Here is a 10,833-nt window from a genome sequence, read left to right as displayed (position 1 = left end):
TTCAAGCCAGGATGCAACAGCTTGCACCACCCATCAGATCTTTTTCTTCTGATATCTATTATATTTGTCAGTAAAAGCAAAAATATCCATACACTATTAATTGTGGATTGCAACAACATGCTTAGGGAACATAGTATCTTTTTAAAATGACCTAAAGTAGCTTAAATTTAACTCTTGTACAGGATTGTGTATATGCACTCCAAGTCCTCAGGAATGAATCCACACCTTACAGTCATGGGTTATCTGATCTGTATAGTGAACACCATTGTTTAAGCCGATAAATCTGTTTGCACAAAATAACATGACCCAAACACCTGTTGAGTTTGTACACAGCTACAATGATACAGTACATTTGTAAGACTTGATAATTTCAATGTTAAAACTTATTTTTAGCTTCTGTGTTCAATATAATTTGAAAAATATTGGTGAGATACTACATACTAACTCAACATTCCATCATGTACATGTACCTTAACTTCGAGATCAATATTATTAATGCAATAGTGATGTGGTCTATAGTTGCTAGTGGTCAAGTAAGGAGGCACTACATGAATTCATGATTATTGTGGTAATAATACACTTCACTTTCCTTCCCTGTAACTATGATGCATTGTTTTATGATTGAGTTTAACACGTCTCTAGCTTCTCTTTTGACACCCATTGCGATAATTTTTTAGACAAACAGATTGTGTGTAATATCACAGGCCAACAGGATACCAATAGGCTTTCTCTTAAGGTTGCTGTCTATACAGATTCACCAGCTCAGAAAAGCCCACAGTGGGCAGTGCTGACATGACGAATGACAAAATCTGCTCATTTTAGGTATCCTCAATTCACATGAAGCAGACAATAGAACCTTTTTTTTTTCCTGTCAATTACAATAAAAAATAAATAGTTTTTTTGTGATATTGCTATTAGGATTCAACTGTGTAATTTTTGAGTCAAATTTATTGATTCATGTTTCATGAGCAGTGGCTAAGTGTGCTTGAGTTGGAGTAGTGCTTGGATGAGTGATCTCCTGGAAAATCCTGGTTCTTGACCACTGTGAGCATCACCTAGACGCAATGAGTGTGAATTGTTCCATTCATTTTCATAAGATATGGGTTCTTATACATAGTTGAGTTTTAATAGCAATATCACAATTTGATGTGTTGTGGGAAAATATCACCTACTTATAAATTGTTTCTTTTCAGTTATTTGCAAGAATACTTGCCTTTAAGCTGTCTCAACTGTATCACAGCAACTGAAACAAAACTTAATGGAAATTGATGCGGCAGGCGGAAATTTCAATTAATTATTTACCATTTAAAAACAAAACAAATGTTATTGAACAAAACTTGATGGAAATCAATTGGGCATGCAGGAATTTAAAAAAATATTCACCAGTCAAAAATAAAACAAATGCTATGGTTCTGCAGGCAGGGATTGAATAGGACATTAACATCTTCATTATTTAGAATACGTAAAAGTAACAGAGCCATGCTATTGTTATAAGGTACTAAGAAACGATGGCAAATATAAAGGATTTTTTTTCTATTTGGACATTGTTTGGTTGACTAAATTCTTTTGCATACCAAAATAACCACCCAAAAACATAAAATGTTTGTTGAAGTGAACATAGTAGTGACAAAATAGTTATTAATAGCTAATAAAAGCTCCACTTCTAGAGAACATCGTTTGCAGTAACGGAAAATATAGAATAATCAAGTCTCTAGTAAATAGGAGAGCGTTCAATACAAATAATTTCTTCTAATGTGAAACTTGTTAGTTGAATGATAAGAGATATGATCATTGGTTAAGACAGCCACCAATTATTAATTTAAGTTGTTACATCACCATCTAATTTCATGAAAGAGATTAACATAACAATGCTTATAAACAAACCATTTTTTATTTCAAAGGTATACGGCATCTTCCTTTATAGAAAATTTGGAGTTCCCGTTGACAATAATTACAACAAAAAGAAAGAAATTATGGAGCTGGAAAAGCAGGTTCCCTCGGATGAATGAGAGCTTCAATTGGTGGTGAATTTCATGAGGCTGTATGTTATCCATTTAGTTTGTTGCAGTTCTATACAGAGGGCATAGACTTCAGTTCAAGCGCTTTGTTGTTGCATTCATGTTGCTGTAAAGACTTAATCATCACTTGCCTTGAAACTTGACATCTTCTTTGCCTCTGCTTTGTGAACTGTTTTTGTTGGTTTAGGTACTCTTGGAAACAAGCATGTAGTAATTGAGCTAATTCTTCAACGATGCAAATCACCAGTAGCATTTTCCTCCTCCATTGCATGATATTGCTGACATTGAAGATTGGAACATGCACTAGTAACGAATGCTGTTGGTTTTCTGGGATTGCTGCAAATGTAATAGCACTATCATGTTTCTGGTATGTGTTTTTTAAATGCAGCAATATGTGTGTGTGTGTAGGTTTATTCAACTGAAGCTATCAAACATCAACACTCCCTCTTAGCTAGGGAGGATAAACAAAAAGACAAATATTATACTATTGGTAATATTAGGAATTTAAGGATATCTTCGATTAGAAAATATCCACGATTTTGATATTATGAGTATTGGTCTTCCAGAATATCAACACATGATATGCAACAAATACTCTTCAGTAACATTTAGATATCATGAGAATTGGTCTTCCAAAATATCAACACATGATATTCGCCAAGTACTCAAATAAGATTGATATCACATCTAATATCATGAGTGTTGGTCTCCTAGAATATCAACACATGATATACAATACTCTCTGAGTAATGGCCTTTTTAGAACATCAAGTTGCATAATATTCACCAAGTACTTTGTGTAATGGCCCTCTAGAACATCATCAATTTGCATAACATTTATCACGTACTCAAAAAAATGTTTATAAGGTATACATGCATTCTCATAATGCTTAACATATTATATCTTAACTTCTACAAATATAAGTGATAATCATTTGGAAGTGGTCACTTCCTCATGATCTACACAGGGGGTAGGCTTATTCAATCATGTAGTCACATGCATGATACCAAATGTTTACATGAAGTCAAAACTCCCTCTGATTTTGATATGATCAAGATCTTCAAAGATCAACTGAAACATATGCTCTCTCCACTTCTTCAGGGAAATGTGTCAGACTCCCTCTGAACATCAATCTCCTGAGCTCCTTTACCTTTGAAGAAGTGTCAAACTTCCTTCGAATATGATATCAATCTATCTTTTCCTGCAATAACATTCCTAGAGGAAAAGATCAAGGCAAAATAACTCTTATAATACAAATAAGTGGTTAAGTAGTTTAACTCATGCATGTTACTAACAACATAAATATATTTCTCATTATTACCGTGATTCACATTTTAATACCAAATGTTTACATAAGTTAAAACTCCCTCTGATTTTGATATGATCAAGATTTTCAAATTTCAATTGAAACATATGCTCTATCCGTGACTTGAGACAGATGTGTTAAGAGTCCCTCGAAACATCAATCTTCTGAGCTCCTTACTTTTCAAGAAGTGTTTTGACTTCCTTCGAATATGATATTAATCTATCTTTTTTTGTAATAATATTCCTAGAGGAAAAGATCAAGGCAAAATAACTCTTATAATACAAATAAGATTGTTAGTAGTTTAACCCATGCTTGTTACTAACAATATAAATATATTTCTGATTATTATCACAATTCACGTTATAATTCTCAATTGTGTGTACACACACACACACATTCTATAATAATGATATTACATTTTCAAAATAAGAATTCACACACACACACACACACACACACACGCATGCACGCACACACACGCACACACGCACATGCACACACACATGCACGCACGTACGCACGCACGCACACACACACACACACACACACACACACAGACACACAGACACACACACACACACGCACGCACGCACACACACACACACACACACACACACACAGACACAGACACACACAGACACACACACACGCACACACACGCACACACGCACACACACACGCACGCACACTCGCACACACGCACGCACGCACACACGCACGCACATCATATTTGGAAAAAGGGGTAAAAATTTATTCAGTAAAAACCAAATTACAAAAGGCCTCAGGCCCAATCAACCAAACCACAACCGAAAAACCATTAAGTTCTATCTTTTTCCACTAAATGCTCGAAAGTCTCCACATAATCAACAGGAAGATCATCCCTATCGGAAATATCCCAACCAACTCCTTTTTTCGATGCCCATTTTGCCAAGGCATCAGCCACTCCATTCCATTCCATGGGAATATGACAAAAGAAGATCTCATCCACAAAGCTACTCAAGTGAAGAATCTCTCTAACAAGAGAGGCAATTTGCTAGTTACAGTCATCTATTCTTTGGTTACTTATCATGTCCACGACAATCTGAGAGTCTGATTCACACACTATTCTCCTCCATCCAAGAGAGCAAGCCCGCTCCATAGCCGCCTTAATGGCCAAGGCCTCCATCACATTATTGGAATGAACTCCTTTGTGAATAGCGAGTATGAAACAAACCTTGCCATTCACATCTCTCCCAATCCCCCCCACACCAACCTATCCAGGATTCCCACGAGAGGAGCCATCAGTGTTAATCTTTAGGACATCATCTGGTGGAGGTTTCCATCTCTCCATCCTACACACTCTTCTTTTGAGTGGCTGAGATCTCTTACTGCTTCTACTTCCCAATCCTTTGTCCACCAATCCCAAATTCTTAACTATCCTGAAGTCGTCGAGATCCACTGGCTCCGTCATATCACATTTAGCATAGATAGTCTCCTAAAGCCTGCTTAAGATCAATTGCCATATTTTAGTGACTCCCAGTCTGGAGTTACAGAAAATTCGACGATTACGCTCCAACCAAAGATTCCAAAGAATGAAAGAAGGTCCAACAGCCCAGGCCACCTGGAGGAATGAAGTTTTCGCAGGGGGTCTGCCAAGGCTATCTCAAAACTCAATAAGAGATTCAGCATGAATGCATCCATGACACCATGCCTCCCACCACTTATGCCAGATTTCTCTAGAGAGAGGTTATAAGAAGAATAAATGAGAAACATCCTCTCCATGCAACCTACAGAGGGGACAGAAAGGACCCTGAAACTCTCTTCTCTGGAGGTTATCCCAAGTAAGACACTTTTTTTGAGCAACCAACCATAGAAAAAAATTACATTTAGGCCAAGAGAACCTATTCCAAACCTTTTACCACCAGGGAATCTCCTGAATTTCATTACATTGACTATCCAGCCGAGCATACCCCTGGGCCACACTGAATATTCTTTTAGGGCTGGGACCCCAAGCCAGGATGTCTTTGTCCTTAGAAGAGCTGCACAACCTAACATAGAGAAGATTGGCCAGCTGAGCCCGAATCTCCGAGGAGCCCCCTGGGGGCCAATCCCAAGGATCCTTCCAACTAGCCACAACCATATATATATATATATATATATATATATATATATATATATATATATATCATATTAACCTATATATAATTTTCAATATAATATAGATCAAATGAATATCTAATTTAAATGAATAAATAAATATCTACTGTATATTTTAATCTATGCTTTCAATATATAATTTTGTGCTTAATACTTCTGTATGAATATTATATATAATAATATAAAATAAACTTTAATCATGTGTTGCATTAATTTACCTCAATTTATCCATGCAGTCTGCTGTTCACCCTCAACACTTATCTCAATAATATAAAAGAAACTTTAATCATGTGTTACATTAATTTACCTCAATTTATCCATGCGGTCTGCTATTCACCCTCAACACTTTATTGCCTGTCTTGATATTATCTTGTGTTACCTTCACTTATGCTCGCCCCTCCAACTCAGTAAATAGATGCATCCATTCATTAATGGTGATGAGGTACGTGGGTTGCCATTTTGTAAGACTTCAGTTTCTCCTTAATGGTGATTTCACTTATTTTATCCCACGAAACATGTCTGATATAATTGCTCTTTAGTCTTTGTCTCACTTGTCATTCTCTGCCCCTTTGATTGTCATTTCAACTGCATTGGTCTTCTCGACATAGGTTGCTTTAGAGTGATATGCTTTATTTTTATAATCGAAAACATCCATGCTCATGTCTCATTCATGCTGAGCATTTAGCCTTCAACAATTTGACTATGCATATTATTCATTACCTTGATATGTGATGACATGGAAGACCAACATAGGCACGTAGTTCCTAGCAACTGACACCCCATACATCGTTGATGCCTCTAAAACTCCAGTGATGTATATCATTTCCTAGCTTGATAATGCGCATTATTATTCCAGCCTTGTATCTTCCATCGTGGCTTTAACAATAATGATGTTGAGGATGTTTCGGTCCAAACAGGTTCTTGAATTTAAGCATATGTTGCAATCACCATCATTGATAATATATATAGTCTCCCCAATTTATCAAGATTTGTCTTCATCAGGCTCCTTAATAAAGACATTGCTGACGAGGTCTGTATTCTAATTTATTTGATCTAAATTTGAGGGCACTGTAGATCTTCTTTCTTCATGTATTTTCTGTTAGTCATTCGTAGACAGAGAAATTGTGGTGTTGAGATGTTGGTTGGAGACTTGTCCTTAACTCGTATATCCTTAGCATTGAATGCTTTCTAAAACTTTCATTCACATGATGACTCTATGTTCCAATATATAATCTTTGTATTATTATTGTTGCAAACCCACTCACAACCTCACTATTCATGAATGCTTGTTTGCTTTTGAATAAGATAAATTAACATTTGGCTTGAGTAACCTTCTACGCTGCCTAGCCATGAAGCACAACACTCTGCTGCCCGTCATACAAAGCACAATACTCTTCCTAGCCCGTAGTCATTACCTTCTACGCTGACTAGATATGGGAGTGATGCATCCACTCAGCACTTCATAACGCCTACCCGCGCCACATTTTAATAGGGTGATCATCCCATATCAAAGCACGAGGATGCCATTCATTTGTAGCCCACAGTTTTCTCTTTACTGTGTATTGGGACTCATGTTTTGTCCATATTTGTAGGTATTGCAATATTGGGAACATCATGTATAATTCCTATGTAGATATATTCACAAGTACCACCATATATGTTGACCGTGTATTGACTACAAAATTTTCCCGATATATCTACGTCCATATAACTAGATATCACTAGTATCACAAATTTGTAGTCTCTCCTACATAGAGCACCAATTTTATCAATATAATTTCCTCATCGTATGCACAACATTAGTTCTGGTAGGTGTTGTCTACACACAAATATTTGCAAATACTTCTATCATGAGTGTCGGATGTTCACCATTGTTATTCAATGATTGATATTACTACTATCTAAAATCTATTCCATTTATCACTTTCTTACATTTGCAGTCCTGTTCTAATACCATGTTAGTTTTTTGGGATCACTACAAATGTAATAGCACTTTCATGTTTTTGGTATGTGTTTTTCAAATGTAACAACCTCATATTTATATTGAGCATAAGCCATGAATAGACATGTCGCTTCATGGGACACACGCACGCACGCACACACACAGATATACATATTTCTCTCATATAACAATATCCTTATATCTCATATATAATTATAGATATAAGTTTATCCGACTGAAGCTATCAAACATCAACAAATGTATGCTCAATGACGTGTAAAGAGTGCAATACCTTATTCACAAGGGTTGTTGATACGGATATGAGGGAGCAACCATTGTAAATGGATCTTTGGAGTGCCCTCCTTCGGCTATGCTTTGTTGATATAAGTTTGGTGAATCCTAGATGCACAATTTTGTAGCTATAAGGCGTCATACAAACAATTTTGTGGTTGTAAGGCGTCGTACAAATATTAATAGAAGCTTGATAGTCTTGTAGAATTTAAAGGCTAGGTAGAAACAAGGGAACTCCTCCAATAGCCAAAAAATGAACAAGTGCAATCTAATAGCTCACATTTGTATTGATCTCCAAAGCCACTAATCCTCCTTTGGATTACTTGTTGGATATTTCATTTAGTTGGCTCAAGCAATCCTTGATTTTCCACCCATCATTCTATGTATGTCAAAAGAGTCCTTACGATAGTGAGGGAATGGACAACTTTGGTAGTGGTGTGGGTTCAATGGGGGAATAAGTCTTAATATATGCTACAATTGTTGTGCATCCATCTCTGTCTTCACCATTTACTTGATCATCAATGTCTTAGAGACTCAATGTCACATTTCTAGTGTAAATGGCTCTACAACTTGGTTCCAACTTCTCGTACGTACGTCTTCCTTACTATCATCTAAAGAATACCAAGGTATCTCTATTTTAACATAGGCAACCAAACTCATACTGTATGCATCGTTTGGAATGGGTACTATTAAATATTTTGAAGCAAGAGTAGTTTGATGGCATGTTGTGTCATATATAATCCCATATACAATGATGATAAACTCATGAATCCAAATTGATAGAAGTTCTCTCTACTTATAAATCTCACAATTCCAAAACACTAGCATATAGGCAATCATTCACATGATAAGGAGGCTTTAATGGTTTTTGCAAAGTGGATGGCTCATTCCTTTAATGGAAAGCACTCCTTGATGCCTTTGTGTTCCTTCACCAATATTTTACCAACTTATTTGCAATTAGGTTAGCTTGACATGGTTGTTTCATTGTGTGATATTAGTGTTGGTCTATACCTAAGGATTTCCAACTAGTTTGCTAATTGATTATCTTAAATATTAGTGTACTTGCTAATAGTGTACATTGTTTTGATTTATTTATTTATGCATATATTTAGCAAACAAATTTAAAAACAAAATATCCAATATCTTGATGTTAGGTGGATGCAATTTGAATAAAATAAGTGTAAAATTCTCAAGCATTTAGATGAATCTAGGTGATTTTGTCCCCTGCTCTTCACAATGTTACTCATGATCTTTAGGTTCGGGGGCCCACCACATACAAGACTTATGCAAGGAGTTGGAATCCTCCATTACACTTGTCTCAATCATCACTCAAAACCCATACAAATCTATAAATAGAAGGAAAAAGACGGTAAACTAATGTAGTGATCTAAAAAAAATCCTATTGAAACATCAACCAAAATTGAATTACAAAATGGTGAGAGGGGGCCCTTCAAAATAGTACAGGCTATGGGCGAGAGTCAAAGGTTTACTTACTAGGTTTGGAGACATGTAGAGGCAGACCCTACTATTAGATTATTCTGTTGAAATGCAGATGCATGTAGAGGGCGTTATATGGTTGTTTAATGGGTGGGAACTCTAGTTATAGTGCGATGGGGGGCTAATGGCTCTCTTAGTCCATCCAAGTTGGTGGCTCTCAATCAATAATTGGTGGGAATGCCTAGCCTACTATTATAAGGGAATGCTCAAATTGCTTGCTAGAATGAGACTTCCCCCTGTAGAATGGGAAGGGTGGGACTTAGACACAGTGAATTGATAGGTGGACCAAGCTATTTCCTACCCAACCCCAATATTGGGTGAGGTAGGGAATAGCTATGGTTGATGAGTTTCGATAACTCAGCTACTTTTAACCATGCTTATTGGCAGGACCATGCTACGACCCTCTCTATTTTCTTTCTCGGCAAGGAAGGCTTCTCAAGCCTTCTACGACCCTCTCTCTTGTGAGGTAGGGCATTATTGGGTCCACTATACTATACTATAAGTGGTGAGGTAGACTTGGACGACCCCACCACCTTGCAGAGGCGGACCTTGGAGATTTCTCGATTCGGATTTCCGAATGGCCAACATCCCTATCTCTATCGGGCAGAGGGAGTCACGAAGCAGAGGAGGGGTATCCAATATTGTTATCTCATATCCAAACTCCACTTTACAACATTTTCATTTGATTTTGGTCATTTACAAACCTGTAACAAAATGCCACTCACCTTTTGATTATATCTACTACACTTGCAACAACATTAAAGAAAGCTCCATACTCCCCACCTCAATTTTTTTAAAACAAACGAAACCTTAAAATAAAATCCAACTCACTCCAAAACATTACTATGCACACCTCTGTTAGAATATGTAGTCCACCAATATAATTGAGAAGGGAGGGGGAGTGAATAAGTTATTTAACTATTATCACAATTATCAACCTTATTAAAATCTTAACCATACAAGTAATATAGTCATAAACCATAGCAAGATACTCATGCACAATGACACCAGATATGTTAACTAGGGAAACCCTTGATTAGAGGGAAAACCCTAGTGGGGATGATACCCACAATATGATGTACTAATATAAATATTCCTTGTTAGAGGATGCACCCTGTTAGGAGTATATGAAAACATTAAGTACATATTAGTCCCTGTTAGGAGTTGTAGAAGGAAAATGGACCCACTATCCAAACAATTTTAGGGGCAAGATCAATGAAATCATTGTCCAAATGATCTTTGTATTATTCCTTGAAAAATAATGGAATTGTACTATATTGCTCCTTCCTCTTTCTCCGTCTTGTCAACCGGACCTCTGCTCATTCTGATCTCAATACCAGATCACAAACTTCACATCCAATAATCCCTTGGATTGCTTACTCGCATTCACCAAACACTCTGCTCCTTTTCACACTTGATTACTTCACATTCAATACATTGATCACACTTATTTACAAACAAGGAAAACATCTTTCCTTTATACTGTATCTTCAAAATAATTCCTTGAGTCTGCCTTGAGGCTTTCTCAATTAATTATAATAAGATAATTAATTATTTCATAATAACAATAACACTGTCGGCTCATAGTCTATACAACTTATCACACATATGACACTAGGGCTTGCACACTCCCTAACTTCACC

At 36.5% G+C, this 10,833-nt stretch overlaps 1 long non-coding RNA gene across 1 annotated transcript; it reads left to right on the top strand.

The window, feature by feature from the left end:
• Positions 1-432: 432 nt before the first annotated feature.
• LOC149538601 (uncharacterized) lies at positions 433-1,297 on the top strand. The gene is made up of 3 exons (XR_016356079.1): positions 433-568; positions 678-822; positions 973-1,297. It is a non-coding gene; the product is annotated as an uncharacterized LOC149538601 (long non-coding RNA).
• The last annotated feature ends 9,536 nt before the right edge of the window (positions 1,298-10,833 follow it).

This window comes from Cupressus sempervirens, chromosome 9 (assembly GCF_028749045.1).
Source record: "Cupressus sempervirens isolate cs-2001-9-10 chromosome 9, ASM2874904v1, whole genome shotgun sequence".
NCBI lineage: Eukaryota > Viridiplantae > Streptophyta > Pinopsida > Cupressales > Cupressaceae > Cupressus > Cupressus sempervirens.
Note: the sequence above shows the minus strand (reverse complement) of the source record. Positions and strands in the feature narration are given on the sequence as shown.